Raw genomic sequence first — 25614 nt, forward strand, 5'->3', positions numbered from 1 at the left:
CTGATCCCTTCTAGAGTACATTTTATTTCATTTATTGTGTTGTTCATCGTTGCTTGTTTCATCTTTAGTTCTTCTAGGTCCTTGTTAAATGTTTCTTGCATTTCCTCTATTCTATTTCCAAGATTTTGGATCATCTTTACTATCATTATTCTGAATTCTTTTTCACGTAGACTGCCTACTTCCTCTTCATTTGTTAGGTCTGGTGGGTTTTTATCTTGCTCCTTCATCTGCTGTGTGTTTTTCTGTCTTCACATTTTGCTTATCTTACTCTGTTTGGCGTCTCCTTTTTGCAGGCTGCAGGTTCGTAGATTCCCGTTGTTTTTGGTGTCTGTCTCCAGTGGCTAAAGTTGGTTCAGTGGGTGGTGTAGGCTTCCTGGTGGAGGGGACTAGTGCCTGTGTTCTGGTGGATGAGGCTGGATCTTGTCTTTCTGGTGGGTAGTCCATGTCTGGTGGTGTCTTTTGTGGTGTCTGTGGACTTATGATTTCAGGCAGCCTCTCTGCTAATGGGTGGGGTTGTGTTCCTGTCTTGCTAGTGGTTTGGCATAGGGTGTCCAGCACTGTAGCTTGCTGGTCGTTGAGTGAAGTTGGGTGCTGGTGTTGAGATGGAGATCTCTGGGAGATATTCACCATTTGATATTATGTGGAGCTGGGAGGTCCTTGTGGACCAGTGTCCTGAAGTTGGCTCTCCCACCTCAGAGGCACAGCACTGACTCCTGGCTGCAGCACCAAGAGCCTTTCATCCACACGGCTCAGAATAAAAGGGAGAAAAAGTAGGAAGGAAAGAAAGAAAGAAAAGCAAGAAAACAAGAAAGCAAGAAAGAAAGAAAAGAAAGGAAGGAAGGAAGGAAGGAAGAAAGAAAGAAAGAAATAAAGAGCAAGAAAGAAAAGAAAGAAAGAAGATAAAAGAAAATAAAATAAAGTAAGGTAAAATAAAATAAAGTTATTTTAAAAAGTTATGAAAAAAATTTTTAAGTAAAAAAAAAACAAACACAAAAAAAATGGACAGATAGAACACTAGGACAAATGGTGAAAGTAAAGCTATACAGACAAAATCTCACACAGAAGCATACACATACACACTCACAAAAAGAGGAAAAGGGGAGAAAATAATAAATCTTGCCCTCAAAGTCCACCTCAATTTGGGATGATTCGTTGTCTATTCAGGTATTCCACAGATGCAGGTTACATCAAGTTGATTGTGGAGATTTAATCCGCTGCTCCTGAGGCTGCTGGGAGAGATTCCCCTTTCTCTTCTTTGTTCGCACAGCTCCCGGGGTTCAGCTTTGGATTTGGCCCCGCCTCTGAGTGTAGGTCGCAGGAGGGCATCTGTTCTTCGCTCAGACACGACGGGGTTAAAGGATTCGCTGATTCGGGGGCTCTGGCTCACTCAGGCTTGGGGAATGGACGTGTACGTAGTGTGGGGTGAGCCTGCGGCAGCAGAGGCCTACATGATGTTGCACCAGCCTGAGGTGCGCGGTGTGTTCTCCCGGGGAAGTTATCCCTGGATCCCGGGACCCTGGCAGTGGCGGTCTGCACAGGCTCCCCAGAAGGGAGGTGTGGAGAGTGACCTGTGCTCACACACAGGCTTCTTGGTGGTGGCAGCAGCAGCCTTAGCGTCTCATGCCCGCCTCTGGGGTCCGCGCTGTTAGCCGCGGCTCAGGCCCGTCTCTGGAGCTCCTTTAAACAGCGCTCTTAATCCCCTCTCCTCGCACACCAGGAAACAAAGAGGGAAGAAAAAGTCTCTTGCTTCTTCGGCAGGTCCAGACTTTTTCCCAGACTCCCTCCCGGCTAGCTGTGGTGCACTAACCCCTTCAGGCGGTGTTCACGCCACCAGTCCTCTCCCTTTGCTGTGACCGAAGCCCAATCCTCAACTCCCAGCCCCACCCGCCCCAGCAGGTGAGCAGACAAGCCTCTCGGGCTGGTGAGTGTTGGTTGGCACCGATCCTCTGTGCGGAAATCTCTCTGCTTTGCCCTCTGCACGCCTGTTGCCGTGCTCTCTTCCGTGGCTCCGAAGCTCCCCCACCACCACCGCCACCCACAGTCTCCGCCCGCGAAGGGGCTTCTAGTGTGTGGAAACCTTTCCTCCTTCACGGCTCCCTCCCACTGGTGCAGGTCCCGTCCCTATTCTTTTGTCTCTGTTTAGTCTTTTTTCTTTTGCCCTACCCAGGTACATGGGGAGTTTTTTGCCTTTTGGGAGGTCTGAGGTCTTCTGCCAGTGTTAAGCAGGTGTTCTGTAGGAGTTGTTCCATGTGTAGATGTATTTCTGATGTATCTGTGTAGAGGAAGGTGATCTCCACATCTTACTCTTGCGCCATCTTCCCCCTCTCCCTTTTATTTTATTTCCTTTTTTCTATTTTTGTGATTGTGTATGTGTATGTTTCTTTGTGTGATTTTGTCTGTTTAGGTTTGTTTTTACCATTTATCTTAAGGTTCTGTCTGTTCATTTTTGTTTTGTTTCGGTTTTGCTTTTGTTGATTGTTGCTTGTTTTTTTATGAGTGTGTGTGTGTGCATGTTTCTTTGTGTGATTTTGTTTAGTTTTGCTTTTACCATTTGGTTTGGGATTCTATCTGTTTGGTTTTTTGTTTGTTTTTCTTCCTTTTCTTGCGAGCTGTGTGGCTGGCAGGGTCTTGGTGCTCTGGACTGGTGTTGGGCCTAAGCCTCCAAGGTGGGAGAGCAGAGACCAGGACATTGGACCACCAGGGACTTCCTGGCCCCACATAATATCAGTCGGCGACAGCTCTCCCAGAGATCTCCGTTTCAAAACTAAGACTCAGCTCCACCCAATGGCCAGCAAGCTCCACTGCTGGACACCCCATGCCAAACAACTACCAAGACAGGAACACAACCTCACCCATTAGCAGAGAGGCTACCTAAACTCATACTAAGTGCACAGATACCCTAAAACACACCACCAGATGCGGCCATGCCCACCACAAGGAAAAGATCCAGCCCCACCCACCAGAACACAGGCACCAGTCCCCTCCACCAAGAAGCCTACACAAGCCACTGAACCAACCTCACCCACTGGGAGCAGACACCAAAAATAATGGGAACTACGAACCTGCAGGCTGCAAAAAGGAGACCCCAAACACTGTAAGTTAAACAAAATGAGAACACAGAGAAATATGCAGATGAAGGAGCAAGGTAAAAACCCACGAGGCCAAACAAATGAAGAGGAAATAGGCAGTCTACCTGAAAAAGAATTCAGAGCAATGATAGTAAAGATGATCCAAAATCTCGGAAATAGAATGGAGAAGATACAAGAAACATTTAACAAGGACCTAGAAGAACTAAAGAGCAAACAAACAATGATGACCAACACAATAAACGAAATTAAAAATACTCTGTAAGGAATCAATAGCAGAATAACTGTGGCAGAAGAACAGATAACCAACCTGGAGGACAAAATAGTGGAAATAACTGCCAGAGAGCAGAATAAAGAAATAAGAATGAAAAGAATGAGGACAATCACAGAGACATCTGGGACCACATTAAACACACCAACATTCAAATTTTAGGGGTCGAAGAAGAAGAAGAGAAAAAGAAAGGGTCTGAGAAAATATATGAAGAGGTTTTAGTTGAAAACTTCCCTAACATGGGAAAGGAAATAGTCAATCAAGTCTGGAAGACAGAGTCCCATACAGGATAAATCCAAGGAGAAACACACCAAGACACATATTAATCAAACTATCAAAAATTAAATGCCAATATTAACAAATTGAAGGATAAAAACCATATGATCATCTCAATAGATGCATAAAAAGCTTTCGAGAAAATTCAACACCGATTTATGATAAAAACCCTCCAGAAAGTAGGCATAGAGGGAACTTTCCTCAACATAATAAAGGCCATATATGACAAACCCACAGCCAATATCATTCTCAATGGTGAAAAACTGAAAGCATTTGCTCTACGATGAGGAACAAGACAAGGCTGTCCACTCTCACCACTGTTACTCAACATAGGTTTGGAAATTTTAGCCACAGCAATCAGAGAAGAAAATGAAATAAAAGGAATCCAAATCAGAAGAGAAGTAAAGCTGTCACTGTTTGCAGATGACATGATGCTATACATAGAGAATCCTAAAGATGCTACCAGAAAACTACTAGAGCTAATCAATCAATTTGGTAAAGTAGCAGGATACAAAATTAATGCACAGAAATCTCTGGCATTCCTATACACTAATGATGAAAAATCTGAAAGAGAAATTAAAGAAACACTCCCATTTACCACTGCAACAAAAAGAATAAAATATCTAGGAATAAAGCTACCTAAGCAGACAAAAGACCTGTATGCAGAAAACTATAAGACACTGATGAAAGAAATTAAAGATGATACAAACAGATGGAGAGATATACCATGTTCTTGGATTGGAAGAATCAACATTCTGAAAATGACTATACTACCCAAAGCAATCTACAGATTCAATGCAATGCCTATCTAACTACCAATGGCATTTTTCACAGAACTAGAACAAAAAATTTCACAACTTGTATGGAAACACAAAAGACCCCGAATAGCCAAAGAAATCTTGAGAGAGAAAAATGGAGCTGGAGGAATCAGGCTCCTGGACTTCAGACTATACTACAAAGCTCCAGTGATCAAGACAGTATGGTACTGGCACAAAAACAGAAATATAGATCAATGGAACAGGATAAAAGCCCAGTGATAAACTCACACACTTATGGTCAACTAATCTATGACAAAGGAGGCAAGGATATTCAATGGAGAAAAGACTACCTCTTCAATAAGTGGTGCTGGGAAAACTGGACAGCTACATGTAAAAGAATGAAATTAGAACACTCCCTAATACCATATACAAAAATAAACTCAAAATGGATTAAAGGCCTAAATGTAAGGCAAGACACTATAAAGCTCTTAGAGGACAATATAGACAGAACACTCTATGACATAAATCACAGCAAGATCCTTTTTGACCCACCTCCTAGAGAAATGGAAATAAAAATAAACAAATGGGACCTAATGAAACTTAAAAGCTTTTGCACAGCAAAGGAAACATAAACAAGACCAAAAGAGAACCCTCAGAGTGGGAGAATATATTTGCAAATGAAACAACAAAGGATTAATCTCCAAAATTTACATGCAGCTCAATATCAAAAAGACAAATAACCCAATCCAAAAATAGGCAGAAGACATAAATAGTAATTTCTCAAAAGAAGATATACAGATTGCCAACAAACACATGAAAGGATGCTCAACATCACTAATCACAAGAGAAATGCAAATCAAAACTACAATGAGGTATCACCTCACACCAGTCAGAATGGCCATCATCCAAAAATCTACAAACAATAAATGCTGGAGAGGGTGTGGAGAAAAGGAAACCCTCTTGCACTGTTGGTGGGAATGTAAATTGATATAGCCACTATGAAGAACAGTATGGAGGTTCCTTAAAAAACTAAAAATAGAACTACCATAAGACCCAGCAATCCCACTACTGGGCATATACGCTGAGAAAACCATAATTCAAAAAGAGTCATGTACCACAATGTTCACTGCAGCTCTATTTACAATAGCCAGGACATGGAAGCAACCTAAGTGCCCATCGACAGATGAATGGATAAAGAAGATGTGGCACATATATACAATGGAATATTACTCAGCCATGAAAAGAAACGAAACTGAGATATTTGTCGTGAGGTGGATGGACCTAGAGTCATACAGAGTGAAGTAAGTCAGAAAGAGAAAAACAAATACTGTATGCACATATATAAGGAATCTAAGGGGAAAAAAAGGTCATGAAGAACCGAGGGTTAAGACGGGAATAAACACACAGACTTACTAAAGAATGGACTTGAGGATATGGGGAGGGGGAAGGGTAAGCTGTGACAAAGTGAGAGAGTGGCATGGACATATATACACTACCAAACGTAAAACAGCTAGCTAGTGGGAAGCAGCTGCGTAGCACAGGGAGATCAGCTCGGTGGTTTGTGACCACCTAGAGGGGTGGGATAGGGAGGGTGGGAGGGAGGGAGACGCAAGAGGGAAGAGATATGGGAACATATGTATATGTATAACTGATTCATTTTGTTATAAAGCAGAAACTAACACACCATTGTAAAGCAATTATACTCCAATAAAGATGTTAAAATAAATAAATAAAAAGAGTCATGTACCACAATGTTCACTGCAGCTCTATTTACAATAGCCAGGACGTGGAAGCAACCTAAGTGCCCATCGACAGATGAATGGATAAAGAAGATGTGGCACATATATACAATGGAATATTACTCAGCCATAAAAAGAAACGAAATTGAGATATTTGTCGTGAGGTGGATGGACCTAGAGTCTGTCATACAGAGTGAAGTGAGTCAGAAAGAGAAAAACAAATACTGTATGGTAACACACATATATGGAATCTAAAAAAAAAAAATAGGTTCTGATGAACCTAGGGGCAGGACAGGAGTAAAGACGCAGACGTAGAGAATGTATTTGAGGACACGGGGAGGGGGAACGGTAAGCTGGGATGAAGTGAGAGAGTGGCATTGACATATATACACTACCAAATGTAAAATAGCTAGCTAGTGGGAAGCAGCTGCATAGCACAGAGAGATCAGCTCGGTGCTTTGTGACCACCTAGAGGGGTGGCATAGCAAGGTTGGGAGGGAGGCACAAGGAGGAGTGGATATGGGGATATATGCATACGTATAGCTGATTCACTTTGTTATACAGCAGAAACTAACACAACATTGTAAAGCAATTATACTCTAATAAATATGTTAAAATAAATAAGATAAAAAAAATTTTAAATAAAATAAAATAATGTGGAAGGGTTAAGATAAGAGCCCACCACTTAAACAGAGGGAGCTTGGTCCATGATGATATCAGGTACCTAAAAATGGCAATTTATTAAGTCTGAGATTTCCGTCTTGCCTGATTCAGAATACAAGTGTTGTGTTTGAATGCTTCCACAGTGGGCTAATTGATCCCTGCTAAAATCCCACAGATAGTTTGCTTCTCAGGAAGATGACTATGGTTCCAATAATTACCTATTTCACTTATTCAATCGGATATCACTTCATTCCTATTCAACTAATAACTGCTAGAAGCTACAAAATGTCCCATGATGGTAATTTGTGTCACAGTCTGCCAACCTAGCAAGGTCTCCCTGACTGATGCTAACACTGGAATGACAGTGGGAGGACCAGAAGCTTCTGCATCAGAGGTCGGAGCAGTTCATGCCTACACAGATCCAGGTCTGACGTGGGAACAGTGTGGACACAGGTGTGGCCAAACTGCTCTAATTTAATCCATCTTTGTCCTACTGTGTACCTGAAAAAATATGCCAACTTCACGAAAAGGGCGGCCCTGGGGTCCCAAGGCCCAATCTCCGTCCTTCTAGGAGACTAAAATGCACAGACTCAGAATAGCTTTTCTTTCAAATGTCATTGTAATGCTAATTTCCTCTTTTTAATATTTCAGTATTTCAAGAGGAAGGGGGAAGCTTTGGTTGCAGTGTTCCAGAATTGTCAACAATTCCCTCCATCTCATTGCTTCTTTACTGTGAGCCTGTTTTGTTGATGAGGTTCCAGGTGTGTCCTTTCAAGAAAGATGGAGGTGGGCTGGTGGTCTGAGTCAAAGATACAGACTAAGGAAGACTGAAGGGAATAGCTGCAGAAGAAGCCATTTCCAGCAGCCACCACTTTGGATCCTTCTAGATCTTTGTGTATCTGCTCAGACCCTCCTCAGGGAGATACAAGAACACTATGGTCCATTTACCAACTTCTACCTAAATTTTATTGGCTCAGTACGGTCACCAAATAATAATACCAATGCTTACTACATGCCAGACAATTTACTGAGTTCTTCAAATGCTCATGTCGTATAATTCTTACTAGAATCTTACTATATATTATTCCCCTCCCCATTTTATATATGAAGGAAACTGAGGCACAGAGGTACTGCTAGTAAGTGGAGGTGGGATTCAAACCCGTACGTCTCAGGCTCCACAGACCCAGTGTGCAGGAGCCTGGGGAACAGAATATAAGAGAACAGGAAATGTTCTTGGTTTCAACTCACATACAAATTATGAACCAGTTGGAATTCATCAGAAATTTTTTGTGGGCCAACTTTTCAGTGAAATGCTTTGCTCAGTCTGGAGAAGTGTGAAGAACTGGCAGCTGACTTGTGATGGCTTGCTCTGAGTTGAAATCTGGGTTCATCCCAGCAGCTTACGTCTCCAGGGCCCTCCGATGCCCAGGCAAGTCGGCAGTGTAACCACAAAGAAGTTTGTCACCGGGGACATCACACTCAATTAAATCGTATTTCCTTCCAAAGCACAGTACTAAATAGCGTGCTCCTCCCTGAAGGGCTACAGGCTTACTTCACAGGAGCATGTGAACAGAGCACAGCTGTTTCTCCCTCCTCAGGGAAGACACCTAGTCCTGGGTGCTTTGACTTCTGCTCCCAACTTTCTCAAGTTTCAGGTACCTCTCCTTACTCTTCATGAGTAACACAGTGAGGACAGTAAGGTGAGTAAACTGAGGCACAGGTCGGGTAGTGACTTGCCCACATCCAGGTTGTAAGTTAGCATAGCTAGGATCCAAGTCACTTCACATCACAGTCCAGGGGGTCTACTCTGCACCAGGCATGGTGTTTATCCAAGATGACTAAGGCACTGACCCATACTTGGGAATTGACAGTCTACTGGGGTGTGCTTCATCTCATGGGCTTCAAATCCAGATTTTCTGGCAACTTTTTAAAATACCATTAACTACCCCAAATCACCTGTTGTCTGTTTTGTTTGTTTGGGATGTAGCAAAACTATCTGAAATGATAGTTCTATTTCTATGGGCCATATTTCTAACTGGATTTTTAGCTCTTTTAAGGCAAAAGCATGTGTCATGAACCCTTTTGCATCCCCTTACCTAGCACTGTACCCTGCACTTAATGGGCTGGCTCAATAGGTGGGTTTTGATCCTGTTGGTTGTGGTGTTCATGCAGGAGAATGTTTGCAATTACACTAGGACTGAGGAGAGAAGCAAAAGGGTTAGAGAGAATTTGTTCCCTCAATACCAACAGAAAGGTGTGTCTGTATGAACATATTAGAGGATTAAAACTCATTTAAGCAAAGCACTACAAACTAGTAACCTATAATTCAGAGTAGAGGCTCTCGAGCCAGACTGTATACATTAGAAAGCCATTCCTACCATTTATTTATTAGCTCTGTGACCTTAAGCCTGTTACTTAATTTCTCTGTGCCCCAGTGTTCTTATCTGTAAAACAGTAAGATTATTAGTAAGAACACATTCTTGTGAAGATTATATGACTTAATACATGTAAAACACTCAGAACAGTGTTTGACACATAGTAAGTCCTCAACAAAAATTAAGTCCTGTATTATCTTAAGTAATTTTGCTTCAGTGCAGTTAATCATAAAGCATATAATCATAATATTGGCAGAGACAAATCACAGGATAACAAACCCTGTTCATAGATTTTTTTCCTTTTTTTTTTTGAAGTATAGTTGATTTACAATGTTTCAGGTGTACAACAAAGTGATTCAGTTATGTGTGTGTGTAGGTATGTATGTATATATACATTCTTTTTCAAATTCTTTTCCATTATAGTTTATTACAAGATATTGAATATAGTTCCCTGTGCTATACAGTAGGTCCTTATTGTTTATCTATTTTATATATAGTAGTGTGTATCTGTTAATCCCAAATTCCCAATTTATCCCTCCCCCCATTTTAAATAATAACTTCTAAGTGACATTCTGGGTTCAGTATGTATTTAGTTCAATGCTTCTTCATCTATAGAATAATAATTTATTCAACGAATATTTATTAAGCACCCATTGTGTGCTAGAGGACAGAGACATGAAATATAGCTTCTCTCAAAGAGCTCAGAGTCCAAAGGTGAATTTAGCACAGGAAGTACAGGGACAGGGGTACTGTGGTACAGGTGAATTTAGCACAAAGTATCAATACTATGGAACACAAAGAAGGGACATATAACCTATCCTAAGGGGGTCAAAGGAGGTCTCTTGGAAAGGCCACATCTGTACTAAATTTTGAAGAACAAGTATCAACAGAAGTGAGACAGATAAAGAAGGGAGAGAAAAAATGATGAAACAATAATTACATTTATAATTACAGCACCACGCATTGCCGTATATTTTTACAATTTACGAAATGTTGTACTGTCAATTACCTTGTTGGTAACTGGTCTAAAATATGAGCTGCACCAGACCAAGCAGGGTCTTTTCCTGAGGATTTTTCTTAGTTTGTGCTGTGGGGAACAGTGTCTTTATCTCTCTGGTCACAAGCTCCAAAGATGGGAGGACAGAGCTGCCTGTTGCCATGTCCCCAGCTGAGCAGAGAAGCAACTTATAAGAGAGAATGAGGCTTCCAGGCAAAGAGACAGAAATGAGAGATGGCGTTTGATATGCTGGATCTAGTTGTCCCTACAGCCAGCTCACCCTGACCTTTCCACTTGGGGTTACATGCACTGATGATAACGATGAACACCTACAGTAACAATACTGCTGATGAACAGGTACTGGGTCCTTCATATGTACCAGGGGCTGTGCCAAGTTCTTCTCACTTCCAGTAGCACAAAACTCTTCTGTAAAATGAATGGCAGGCAAGGAAGGAATCCGCTACTGTGTGGCTATTTCTCATCGAATTGAATTCCTGCTTAGCGAACAGCTAATAATTGTGTCTCACCTAGGCAGCAGCTCTAGATATTTAGTATAGACAATGAAATCTTGTTGCTTGTTGCTATTTTTTAAATCTCCTTCCCTTTAATTGACCTATAAGTCCAAAGATGCTTTGTACTATGGAAAGAACCATTGTTAAATATAGCCAGTTTGGGATCCCTTGCAGTCTTGTATATGGGAGGCAAAAGGAGACACAAGCTCTCACAGAGCATACATCCCAACCCACCGTCACCTTGCTAGTCTCTGACGCCCCGAAGGCCACCATCCCCTGCCAAACTCATCTTAAAACAAATACCTCTTTTCCGTCAGCAATGGCTGCTCAGGTGTGAATCTTAATACCAGCCATCTGCACATCTCAGACAAGGTGCCACCTTCTAGCAAGTGATCAGAAGGGTCCTTAAAATATTCCTGTGGTCCCTGGGACTTCTTTCCATTGCCAAATGCAAATTCTCCCTCCATCAGCAAAGGCAGTTCACTCTGCGCCACAGCTCCAAACTGCCTGCACGCTCATCCCCAAAAGTATAAATTGTCCTTCTTCAATATTCTATTTACTGCTGTTGCCAAAGACATCAGAAAACAAGTCGTACTCCACACTGTAAAAAGTACTGGAAAAATAACAGCAATAAAACCTCATAGTGTTTTAGCCCTTTACCATATTCCAAGTACGTGTGATTTATCTCATTGATTTTTTTAACAATACGGGGATTCTGTAATACGATTTAGACAGATATTTTTACTCAATTTTACCCACACTGATTTCCTCAAGTTACCAGACCATAAGTGACAGACCCAGGCAAGGACCCCATACGTCTTTCCTGTTGTACTATCAGTAAAGGGCAATCATTATAAGGACCTGAATCCCAAACCAATAATAAAAGTCATTTAAGTTAAAGCCTTGATTGCCTTTTCCTTCATATTCCTTTCAGGATATATGATGCTTGGCTTTAATAGATGCATATTATGTTTGGAGAGAAATGATTATTTATCTCCTTTGGATAAAGAGTCCAAAATGTTCCAAATACAACACAATTTTTTTTTCATTAAGTGCTCTATGTGGGATGAGCAGTGGCTCTCAGGCAAACCATTTCTCTTATCATACCTTGAAATGAATAGACAGCAGTGGCACAAAACTGACAGATAGAAAATGTCCATTATAAGGACTTCAGACATGGCTTTCGGAGTGATGTCTGAGTGTCTCCCATGCTTTACATCATTGTTGCTTCCTCATGGATAAGTCAGAAAACTCCAGAGAAAGATGTTTTCTTCCCATTTCCTTCCCCAAGAGAGATTTTAAATGTTGATCACTTTCTCATTAGAGAAGCAGTGTTCATTCAAAAAGGAGGACTTTCCAATCCTCTTTAAAACAACCACTACACAGCCCAAGAGAGTCAAGCAAGCAATCATCAAATGGAACCATTTTGATGGAAAGGCGGAATGACAGGAACTCAAGCAGCAGCAGCTAACTGGGGACTGTACCACAGAGCCACTGTGCCCTGTGTCTCTGGCAAAGAGAAAGCCAAAGGATGATTTCTTTCTTTAACTGAAAAGTTAAAACAATAAAACTATGCCAGTGACACTTCACGCTCTAGACTCCAGGGGTCGCTGTTAAATGTCGTAGCCATTTCTCCAACCAGCCAGCCTCCAACCATCCAAAGCAAAACAATTCTTTTCCAGCCAGAATTTCATAACCCTTGCCAAATACAGGTGACACCTATTAAGAGAATATTTTAGGACCTTGACCTTCCTTGACATATCTATTACTATTTTTTGAAACACCTTCATTATGGCTTTTTACAATTTTTTTTTTAATTTTAAGGAGAAAAAAGTGATTCTTTTTAACACCTCACAGCTAGTCCCCGTCATGTGCATGACTTTTTTTTTTTTTTTTTTTTTTTTTTTTGGCAGTACGCGGGCCTCTCACTGTTGTGGCCTCTCCCGTTAAGGAGCACAGGCTCCGGATGCGCAGGCTCAGCGGCCATGGCTCATGGGCCCAGCCGCTCCACGGCATGTGGGATCTTCCCGGACCGGGGCACGAACCCGTGTCCCCTGCATCAGCAGGCAGACTCTCAACCACCGTGCCACCAGGGAAGCCCTGCATGACTTTTGAGGCAATCATTAATAATACTTTTGCTTCTTCCTCTAAAATCATCTATTTTCCAAATCTGTACAGTTTAGAAACACATAGGGAAGAAAAGGTTGAATTCAGATGTGGGCAGGAAAAAGGCCAAGAATATAACTTGAAGGATTATACTTTATTCACATATGTATATGTATATATGTAGAATATCCATGTAGGTAAGAACAGAATCATGTACTATATATTCAGTATACTTAGATGTAAGTATAGATAATGTAATGAAAATCCCAGAAGGAATATTAATGTCTTATTTTTCAATTTTCTTAACTTAGCAAGTATACAAAAGTAGCAAAATAATTTATCTTAGTATTGCTAATTACCAAGGATGCTTAAGCAACCAAAAACTGAGCAGTCATTTAAAAAATAAGCTTATTTAAATTTGTTTCTGGCCTATAACAACTTTTTCCAAACTGCATTAAGCAGTTCAGAAATGCTACAAACCATCTCCCTCTTTTGGAGAAGCACAATGCACAGAAAAGGAGCTGTATAATCTAGCATTTAACCTAGCTGTTTAACCTGGCATTTCTTAACTTATTTGACCACTGAATATATTACTCATTAAACACCTTTTAATTTCTCATGATATTTATATTGTTTTATAAATAAAAATAACAAAGTATAAACACGGTTTGGAAAATGCTGACCTAGGGTTTTAATTAGAGCCCAGAAGACTTAAGAATGTTTAAATGTTGTATATATTTACTTTTATTTTGTTCTTAACTTTTGGAATTTCCTTTTGGGAGATTATCTTACCATCCAGAAAATCTATGTCAATATACATATCATCCAAGTCTGTCCATTTTATTTCCATTTATCATGGTCTACTGCTATAAAAATTTACAGTCAAATGCTAAGCTTTACCATTTTCACATAATAGTAATATTTCATATTTCTCCAAAAGAAGCTCAAAGGATACTGCAAGCATTTCGTAACAGATTTTCATAACACCACTGTGACACAGGTGGAGATTTTACAGATGTAGAAAAGGCATCTTAGAGTCACAGGCAAAGTTGGAAATAAAACTCACTTACCGAGCCTTCAGAATGTAATCTTTCATCTAGATGGCAATGTTCTTCTGTGAATTAAAAGTATGGTTCTCTCTGTGTATGGCCATCTCCTTGGAAAAAAATAAAATAAAATAAAGAACAAGTGAAAAGTGCTATCTATGGAATCTTCTCCTCAGTAGGAACATTTGATCAAGGATCTCCGCCTCAAAGATTCTGAATAACAAGCTAAGGGAGCAACACACTCCCCCCACCAACCCCTGCCCCAGGCAGGAGGAGAGAACACTTGGTGATATAATTCTCACAGGGAACCAAAGAGCTCAGTATCCATCATGAATTTACAGCCATCTACTTTTCCTTTTCAAGAGCTACAACCAGGTATTGTATAATCGTTTGCCCTAGGCCACAAAATAAAATACAATACAGCCAAATCAGTTGAAATAACTTAAAATCCTTTAAAATAATAGAATCTCCTGCATTCATTGAATATGCTGAAAAGAGTTAATGATTACTGAATCAGAGTTATTGTTATTATTCTTACCCTCAAATGGTTTGGAGGCTATCATTTAAGGAAAATCTTCCTAAAAGCTTTCCCAGTGCCTTACATCCTCTTACACACACACACACACACACACACACACACACACACACACACAAACACACACACACACACGCACACAATTATCTTCCCGTCCCTGCCAGGACATTTCTATTCCTTTCACCAAAAAAAAAAAAATCAAAACAGAAACTATAGGATTTTTTATTTTGTATCATTTTTATTTTTAACATTTAACTTGGCCTTCTGGTGCATTTTACCCAGCAGAAATGCTTATTTGGGCAAAGCCATTTGTGTCTCCATTCCTAACATGACAACCCAGCCCACTATCCCAGAAGTTCTCACTTCCACACCTAACCGCTGCGTAGTCCTAATCTCTAAATTTAGGCTAATACTTGGCCAGGGAATTTAGGAATCCATAGGCTGAGGTTTGATGCTGGAGTAATGCTCTGTTCCTTTATCACTGGTGCTCTTCTGCCTTTTGAGGTCTCCTTGGAACCAAAGTCTAGTCCCAGAATCTCATGCCAAGGCTGGGCTCAGCTTTTGGCTACTCCAGCCCCCCCAGATGCCACCCACTGTCTTCATGGTCTCGACGGAGTTCCATCCTCTATCACCCACTGCTCTTATGGCTGGGCTCTGCCAACTCACTTAGATCATTTCCCATTTCCAGCCTCCAGGCACAGTCCCCAGAGACCTAGTTACCCTGAATGCCATGTCTGTTCTCCAGTACCTTCCTCAGCCACCTAGACAGTCCATCAAAGTACTAAGTTTCATGCACTTGAGTATAAGCATCCAGAGTGTTCAACTATTCCAAAGACACTGCAAATCTGGAAGAACCAGCGTCTGAAAGTTTCACTAGGCAGACAGTAGACACCCACAGTGACAAGTACAGGGAAGATACTCAATACATACACTGAAAGAACAACTTGAGAGCCCACCACTAAACACAGATACCCCCCACCCCAACCTCTGCCCCTTCCCTGTGAAACTGACCACCAGACATCAATGAAGAGAAGGTGAATGGTCAGACTGTGGTGTGGTGGCTCACTATACAGACTTTGGGTTCCGAATGCCTTGATTCCATCCCTAAGCATCACTTACTATCTGTATCATCTTTGGAAGGTGATCTTCCTAATCTCAATGTTCACATTGGTAAAGTGGGGGAGGTAATCACTTAACTCACTAGGTTTTTGCAAGGACTAAATGAATTTATCCACACAAGGCACTGAGCAAGTACCTAGGCTAGAGCTGACACTGGATAAATGTTAACTGTTATTAGCATTAAGCCCTTTCCCATCAGTTACACCCAAAAAGGGGAATAAGAAAGAAAATAAACAAAACAACTGGTACCAGAGAATATCCAAAGAGGCTGTGCCTAACTGTTGTATTTTTCCCCCACTTTCACTTTTATTCCCCACTTTCATCCTGTTTGCTAGGGGCAGCAGCCCATGACACTGGGAACCAACAGGTCAACATGGCAGCATTTCTCAGCCAAATAACGTGCCCCACAAAATTCACAAGTCACCTGAGTTCTCAACGTGCCTCAGAGGGGTGAGAATTGTGTTTCTGCTTGAGGAACTACTAAAAATCAAGATTACTTGCATCCTTGAATATTCTTGAAGAACCCTTGCCTGAAGCTGGTCAGGCTTTCAAGTCTTTATTCACTGGCTGGATTTGTCCATATAAGGTATTAGGCTGCTGGGACCAGCTTCTAAGGTTGGAGTTCTCAGTGTTCCAGAGCAAGCCAGATTTACAGCCTTGACCTCCTTCAGAGAGAGAATGCCACCTTCTTCAGGGTCCTCTAACACCAATTTCACCCTGGCTACTCCTCACAATGTGAAAAATCCTCTAGAAGGATGCTGAAATGAATAACACTGTGCAGAGGATTTCTAAAGAATAGCAAAAGCTATCCAGCCAAGGGACTGTTTTTCAAAAATGTGGGCTCTGACCCATTAGTGGGAAGTGAAGTGAAGTTGATCTCAAGAGGCTCATTTTTAGTAAAGTAGAGCAGAGGACTGGAATGGAATGGAATGGAAAGGAACGGGATAGAAGAGACAGTATCAGAATATGTTCCACATAATAAAAGCTATTGTACTGTGTTTTATAATACATATATAAGTATGTATGTATTGGATCGTAATGTAAAAATATAATTCTTACTACAGATTAAGATGAAATACTTTTTAAATCACATGTCTGATGGGATGACAGTCAGCACTGATCCATTTTCTTCTGCATGTATCAATAACATTTCAGTCTAAGGAGACTGAACATTGGAAAATTACCAGGAATATGTAGTAAAACTTAGCTGCATGTCTGAAAGTTATTCAGACAGATTTAGAGGAACTTAATTCAAGACTCAGCTTATATCAAACAGCTAGAAACTAAGCAGTAGTTAGAGAATACAGGCTTGACCCCAAGCTGCAGGGACTCAAATCTTTGTCCCTCATTGGCTGTGTGATCATGGGTCAATTTCTTAATCTCTCCAAGCATAAGATTCCTCATCTGTGGAATAGGGATAAAAGTAGAGTGACTAGAAAAATTAAATGAATCAAAAATTAAATGAATTATTATAAATAGATTATACAGCTCTTAGCACAGTATCTCTCACAAAGTAGCTCTATTAGCTGTTATATTTGCCATTGAAACTGGTAGTTATCATTGTTGCTTATTACCTGTAAAAATACACTGTTGTCTAAACAACTTTGTCTCAGAAGATAACACCAAGCACACCATAAAGACCAAGTAGCTATATTCCTTCATTAAGCCACCCAGCCTAGTAAAACTCCTGGTGACTTGAAACATCAAATCTACCTGCACAGGCAAAGAAGTCTAGAGCTTCATTTCCAGCCCAAGCTTCCCCCAAAGTGGGTGTAAGTTTGGAGATGTGGGATCAATACTCTGATAGTTTGTTCCATGTAGTAATGGCCAGCATGGGTTCAGAAACAAATGCAAATACTATATCTAAGTGGTCATGTTTGAAGAAAATTTTGCCTTTTAATCATTTTTTCATAAAATACCAAAAGAAATTCCAAAGCTTGAAAGAGCTTTGGCTATTTCACAGCCATAATATTTGACCTGAAGCTGGTTTTTTTCCTTCTTCTTCTTTAAAAAAGAAAAGTTATTTCTCTTGCCTACCTGCATTAGTGCTTTAAGGACTTTCTCCAGGGCTCAACAAGAATACTCAGCGAAGGAGGGTGAGGTGTAGGTGGGTGGCGGCAGGGTAGGAGACAGAATTGGGACACCAGAAACCCAACCACGCCTAAAGATTGATAAGGACAGCGTTTTCTTGCTCTTATTTCTTTGGTCTATTCCCACTAAACACTGTGTTCTGCTTCACAGAAGCAAGGAAAAAATAATGCAGAACTTTCCTGCTGCTTTAGGGTGGGTTGAATGTGGAAATCTTTCATAAAGAGGAAGTTTCTCCAAGACCCACATTGCTTGAGCAGTTTATAAATAAAATTACGGTGACCTAGACATGGACATTTTTAAAACATCCTCCTCCTGTGGGGTTGTCTTCATCCTAGCATGCAGTCCCACTGGCCCTCAGGTCCAGTGGCCAGTCCCCAGACAGCCAGCCAATCATATTCTTCAAGCTACCCTTCAGCTGAAGGCTAGCTTCAACGTGTGACAAAAGGAATTTCTTAGAGCAATGGCAACAGATGATTCTGTTTCTAATTTGGATACCAGCTTATAGAAATAAGCAGACATGTGAAAGAGAACTATATGCCCAGCGCTATGGTAGTACTTTATATATATATTATCTCACCTAATCTTTATCCCATGAAATATGTGTGTTTATTCCCATTTTAGAGATGACAAAACTGAGGCTAAGAGCAGCTAAATAATTTTACAGCAAACACCCCAGTCTTCACACTCGCCTTCACGCCTTCATGAAGCATCTCACAAACCTCTAAGAACAGAGGGGAGGGTGTGAGTGGGGAGGTGAGCTGAGCAGACAAAAAAGGAAGGCCAGTGGCTATTTTGTAACTTCCTCCCATTTGCAAATACCCCCACAGATCAGGGTCAACAGTGACATCAACAGAGGTTGGGTTCTCATCCCAGCTCTGGAAAAATGTGTTCAAGAGCAGTTTAGCACCAACCAAAGTGAGAGCAAGAGAGGGTAGAGCCAGACTTCTCTTAGGAGTAGGGTGACAGAGCAGACAGGCTGGGCATTCTTAGTGGACAGGAAGCCTCGCTCAATTTTAAAGAAATAGCACTGTAAAAGATCACATTTTTAAAATACTCTCAATTTGTCATGTCTCAATAAAAATCACCTCCACTTGAAACAACAGGCTGAAGATACCATAATAACTAGTTAGTTTTTCTAGGGCCAAATAATAGTATCATTATGTTCTAGCCATGTTTGAGCTAGAGAAAAATGCAATGAAATTTTAATGAAAAAAAAATCCTTTAAATTCATATGAAATTTCCTAATTGAAAATAATGCTCTGTATTCCCTAAGAAATACACAGGATGCAGACTATGGTTATTGTTTTAAGAAGCAGGCAATCCATATTAATATGTTGTCTTAAGAATCCTTTTTTCTGTTGAACATTTGCCATAACTCAGGGAAATGTTTGCACAACTCGGCATCATTCAAAATCAAAATGCATATACAATTCAATCTGAGTTCATTTTCAAAGCCCTGCTCCTATCAGATGTTCAGACAGATGAAGAAATTTCATACAAAGCCTCTATTCTTAATGAAAATACATCTCTCATTCCTCACTTCCGGCCGATCATGACAAAAAGAAGCTTTTCCCTAAAGAAAGTGGATTAAGTAAGAATGTGGAAAGAGAGACATAATGTGTATTCAACCCTCTGCCTGCTTCCAGCTCTTGGGATTTAACTGGCTTTGAAATATGTATAAGCTAGGGTGATTGTTGTATTATTCATCAAAGATTTAACAGACCTTTAAACTCAATTACACATAGTGACCATGGGACACTTTACAATAACAATAATAACAAAATGTGTAATAAAATAAATCTTTTAAAAATATGTTAAAAAAGAAAAAACAGAACAGTTGTTTAAAGTTAATATATAATCCTCTAAATAAAAATTGTGGCAAGGTTCCCCATCCCCCAACACTTAGTTTTTAAATTAATAACTCAGTATGCAAGGGTCCCTGCTTTACCTGGGGCCCCTGAGAAACAGGGTTTACCTACAGAGAATCAGCACATTCGTTTAGGAGATAAGCATTGCAACAAACCTCTGCAAAAGTCATTGTGGCCCAAAAAGTTGAATTATCCTTTAAAAAAAGGAAAAGAACAGAAAATACTCTTCTTTTCCTTTGCAGTCCTAGCATTGGTTTTTGTTTGTTAAACACAAGAGAACTTGGCAGCATCCACTGTGACTTTCCAATTGTACAGATCATACAGATGGGACTTCACAGATCTAATTGCACAGATCTGAGCCCCAGCTATGATGTGACTTGGCCAAGGTCACAACCAGATAATCATATTCATCACTTTATTCAACAAATATTTATTGAGTCCCTAGTACGTGCCAAGTATTGTCTTTTTTTTTTTTTTTTTTTTTTGCAGTACGCGGGCCTCTCACTGTTGCGGCCTCTCCCACTGTGGAGCACAGGCTCCGGACGCGCAGTCTCAGCGGCCATGGCTCACGGGCCCAGACACTCCACGGCCCGTGGGATCCTCCCGGACCGGGGCACGAACCCGTGTCCCCTGCATCGGCAGGCGGACTCCCAACCACTGCGCCACCAGGGAAGCCCCAAGTATTGTCTTAAGCACCAATTATAGTGATAAACAAAACAGCCCTGGTCACTGCCCTTCAGGGGTTCAGTGGCTACAAGGACCACTAGGGTGTGTACCTCCACTGATGGTCCACTCCTATGCCTGGGACTAGGCCAGCCCATGACAAGGTTTGCACCTGTTGGAGGCAAAAGGTAAAAAAATACAGAGAGTGTAGGTTTCCATGAAGCTAGATGTACTCAGCTTTAAAAGGTATCTTTTTTCTCAAGACTATCTTTCTTATTTTGTTTTGTTAAAATTTCCTTCCTTTTAATGAAATGATAGTGGTAAAAGATTATAGGGGCTTTTTTACATCCTTACTCAGGAAATTAGGTTTTCTTTTTAAAATCTACTGTTTTATAAAATCCAAGTCTGGGATGCTCTGCTTTGCACCACAATACCCCCTCTTCTAGGATTAGCAGATGATGATGTCTTCAAATATCACGAAAGCAAGGGCAGGAAACACCCCAACTGGGGGGTCAGTTGAAGTGGACTGGTTTTCGCAGCTATTTCTTCCTACATCTGGAACTTCAGCTTGAAAACCTGTGATAACAAAGTTAAGAAGGTGTGTCCCTTGGCTCTGGGACTAACTGCTACAGTTAATATCTGTGAAGTTCTTGAAAGTGGTAACAGGTTCTATTCATGCCACACACCATCAAGGTTACAGAAATGTGATTAGAACTGAGGGGGTGTGTATCTGCAGGACGCATTTCAGGAAATCTCTAAGGATTACATCATTAACCTAAACATAAATGAGCAAGATTCTTATCATTTCTTGGGTGTATTTCCTCCTGAGAAAAGGATCAAGAGCTCTCCAAGTGGCTTCTCTCCCCTCTGGATGCAGGAACAGCAGTGGCCTTGTTTCTATGGTTGGATTTTCAAACTTAGCTTATCCCAATTCTGGGCCCTTCTGCCAGAGCAAAGGCAACAGCTAGGAGAAGTAAAGGGGTGGGTTCATAAATGCTTCAGCATTGAGCGTTGAAGCACAGCTCTTTTTCATCCTCTGTTGCCAAAATCCATCACTGGACTCTACTGTGCTCCTAGTGGGAAATGCTTATGCCCAAAAGTTGTGTCTTATAAAATTCCTAGAATCCTAAAACAGTGGCCACTATGGAGTGCTTACCAAGCATCAGGTCTTGTGCCAAGTGCCTTCCACACATCATGTTTTTCCACTCCCATAGCAGTTCTTACTAATAGGCAGCAGCATCCTCAATTTCTAGTCAAAGAAATTGAAACCTAAAGAGACTAAGTAACTTGCCCAAGATCACCGAGAACAGGACTTGAACCAATCCCAAAGCCCTGCTTTTAAACCATGATGTCGTGCTGCCTCCTGCAAAAGACCTAAATAAAGCCTAAGGAAAGCAGGCAGGTTTCCTCTCCAAATGAAAATTAAATTGATTGCAGTGGATGCTGTGATATAGCCGAGGTGCTCATTTCCAGGGCTGCTGGGAGTAATGTCTACTGAGAGCTCAAAGCTTGTCCCTCTACAAGCATTGCCCTCAGCCAAACTGGGGGCTGGTCCTTCTGCCTCAACTCGGGACAACTTTAAAAGCCCTCTCAGCTTCAGAGCACACCATGGGATCAACTGAGGCCTCTGCTGCTGCTGCATCCCAGTTCACCTCCCCCTTTGTCCAGTCCTGCGTTGCATAATTCCTTGTAAGAGCTGTTCCTAAGACCACTCCCCAATTAACCACTTGCACACAAATCCATCTCAGAGCCTGCTTCCCAAGGAAGCTAGAATACAACATTTATAATAACATATGATTCCATGGAACACACCTACTATTATAACAAATGCTATTCTGCAGATTTCTCTATAACAAGAAATTTGTTTTACCCAACAGTCTATGATTTAACGTTCCAAATGCCCCTTCCTGACCTGCAATACCGAAGCATGATATGCCGTAAGAAACCTCCTGTCCCTCTATTAATTATTGATATTCTATTATTGATATTCAAGTCATGAAAAGACTTGAGGACAATATTCTTGCTTTGAGTGTAGAGGCTGCTGAATGAAGGGCTGGACCATGGAGAGAGGAGGAATTTAAGCCCCATGGTGAGAGGCAGGATTTAGGGAAATATAAGAAATATTTTGAAGAAAGACCTTAATTGGTACCATCACCTTTATCATGATCCTTTATCCTTTTTATCAACAGATCATTTAATCACAAAGTTGACAATCTAGAGTTGTACTGTCCAATACAATAGCCACCAGCCAACACATACAGCTATTTAAAATTAATTAAATTCAAAAAGTTAAAAATTCAGTTCCTCAGTCACACTTGCCATATGTCAAATGATCAATAGACACTTGTGGCTAGTAGTTACCGTATTGGACAGCACAGAATGTGAACATTTCCATCATGCTAAAATGTTCTATTGGGTAGCACTGGTTGATGACACAAACAGATGGAAAATTATAACATGTTCTTAGATTGGAAGAATTATTATTGTTAAAGTGACCATACTACCCAAGGCAATCTACAGATTCAAAGCAATCCCTATCAAAATACCAAATTTTCACAGAACTAGAACAAATAATTTTAAAATTTGTATGGAAATACAAAAGACCCTGAATAGCCAAAACAATCCTGAGGAAGAAGAACAGACCTGGAGGAATCACACTTCCTGGTTTCAGACTATACTATAAAGCTACTGTCATCAAAACAGTATGGTACTGGCACAAAAACAGACACATAGATCAATGGAAGAGAATAGGGAACTAAACCCACACACTTATGGTCAATTAATCTATGACAAAGGCAGCAAGAATACAAAATGAAGAAAAGACAATCTCTTCAATAACTGGTGCTGGAAAAACTGGACAGCTACATGTAAAAGAATGAAATTAGAACATTCTGTAACAACATATACCAAAATAAACTCAAAATGGATTGAAGAGCTAAATGTAAGACCGCATACCATAAAACTCCTAGAGGAAGACATAGGCAGAACACTCCTTGACATAAATCATAGCAATATTTTTTATAATATATTTTAACTAAACTTAAAAGCACAGCAAGGAAACCATTGACAAAGTGAAAAGACAACCCGCCAAACAGGAGAAAATATTTGCAAATGATATGACCAATAAGGGGTTAATATCCAACATATATAAACAGCTCATACAACTCAACATCAAAAAAACAAACAATCCAATTTAAAAATGGGCGAAAGACCTAAATAGACATTTTTCCAAAGATATGCAGATGGCCAACAGTTATATGAAAAGATGCCCAACACCACCAATCATCAGGGAAATGCAAATCAAAACCACAGTGAGATATCACCTCACACCTGACAGAATGGCTATCATCAAAAAGGTCACATATAACAAATGTTGGTAAGGATATGAAGAAAAGGGAATCCTTGTACATTGTTGGTAGGAATGTAAATTGGTACAGACACTGTGGAAAACAATATGGAGGTTTCTCAAAAAACTAAAAATAGGCCTATCATAGGACCCAGCAATTCCACTCGTGAGTATATATCCAAAAAACAACCAAAAACACTGTTTCACAAAGATACATACACCCCAATGTTCACAGCAGCATTATTTACAATTGCCAAGATGTGGAAACAACATAAGTGTCCATCAACAGATGAATGGATAAAGAATATGTGGTATATATATACAATGGAATAGTATTCAGCCATAAAAAGAACAAAAGTTTGCCATTTTCAGCAACATGGATGGACTTGGAGGGCATTATGCTAAGTGAAATAAGTCAGACAAAGACAAGTACTGTATGATATCACATATACGTGGAATCTAAAAAACTAGTGAATACAACAAACTAGTGAATATAACAACAACAACAAAAAGCAGACTCTCAAGATATAGAGAACAAACTAGTAGTTACCAGTGGGGAGAAGGAAGGGAGGAGGGGCACTATAGGGGTAGGGAATTAAGAGGTACAAACTTTAGGTACAAAATAAACTACAAGGATATATTGTACAACAAGGGGAATATAGCCAGTATTTTATAATAACTATAAATGGCATATAACCTGTAAAAATTGTGAATCACTATACTGTATACCTGTAACATATAATATTGCACATCAACTATACTTCAATAAAAAAGACAAAAAAAAAGATCTAACTAATCTCACAAACAAAAGTCCTTCTGATATTACACCGTAAGTAACATAGAAAACTTTATCAGCTCCCAACTCCTGATAGCCTATATATATATGTATATACATATATATATATGTGTGTGTATATATATATATATACACACACATATATATACATATATATCACTGAATCACTTTGGTTCCGTTACCTGAAACTAACACAACACTGTAAATCAACCATACTTCAATTAAAATTTTTTTAATAAAATAAAATGGAAACCCCTTTCTAAATGAACCAATAAATATGGCCACCACTTATTGGGTGTTAACTAAATCATTTGTGTATATTATCCCATCTATTTAAATAATCTAGTGAGGTTGGTATTATGACTGCCATTTAACAGACAGGGAACAGAGCCAGAGAAATAAGGGAACTTTCCCAAGGATAGAAAGCAAGTAAGGAGGAGGGTCAGGGCTGAAACTGAGGTCGACTGACTCTAGAGCCTTAAAGGGGGATTGAAAGAGGCCACAAAATATGCTTCAGCTATTTCTTTAAAGAACTTTGAGCCACTTCTGAAGATACACCAGATTTTCCTGGAATGTAACCTCCTTCTAGGAATAAAGTGGCCTGTCGGACAGAGGATATTAATGCTCTGTGTTACTGGGGCACCACTTGGTAGTAAACTGCTGCTTTCAAATACAAAAGGACTCTGAAAGGATTCCTCCAGCTTTTCAAACTCTGAAATGAACAATGGAATTGTCTATATTCATAGAGAGTCAAATACTTTTACATGAGAATTTGTAGAAATGTAAGGAGAAGCAGGAGTGAGCCTAGAAAAGTGAAGACCCATAACCTTCCCCCACCACCTCAAACCATCACTAGGACTCCTCTGGGAGTCCCCAGCTCTACAGCCACAGGAAACTGAATTCTGCCAACAACCAGTGAGCTTAGAATACTCAGGGCCTCCAGATGAAAATGGAGCCTGGACAGCACCTTTATTACAGCCCTGTGAGGTCCTGAGCAGGAGACCAGTTAAGCTGTGCATAGACTCCTAGCCCACAGAAACTGTGAGATAATAAACATGCGTTGTTTTAAGCCAGTAAGCTTGGGGCAATTTGTTATGCAGCAATAGTAAACTAATACAGGCTCATTTCAGGAGCACACAAAACTGGCTGCTGTGTTATAGCGCAGGTTTGCAAGCATCCAGGGGTGCAGGTGTAGGACACAGGAAAGGTTTTCCATTTAGGCAGAGAACCAAAGTGGACAGGTAGACAGGGGACAAAATCACAGAACCATACCCCACTCCGCCTTGTTTGCGGAAGCAGTTGACTAAATTGTTTTATTTGCCAGATGATGTCCTTGCCTTACTAGCCTTATTAACTTAAGGGCTTTC

Source organism: Delphinus delphis, chromosome 13, assembly GCF_949987515.2.
Source record: "Delphinus delphis chromosome 13, mDelDel1.2, whole genome shotgun sequence".
Classification (NCBI taxonomy): Eukaryota; Metazoa; Chordata; class Mammalia; order Artiodactyla; family Delphinidae; genus Delphinus; species Delphinus delphis.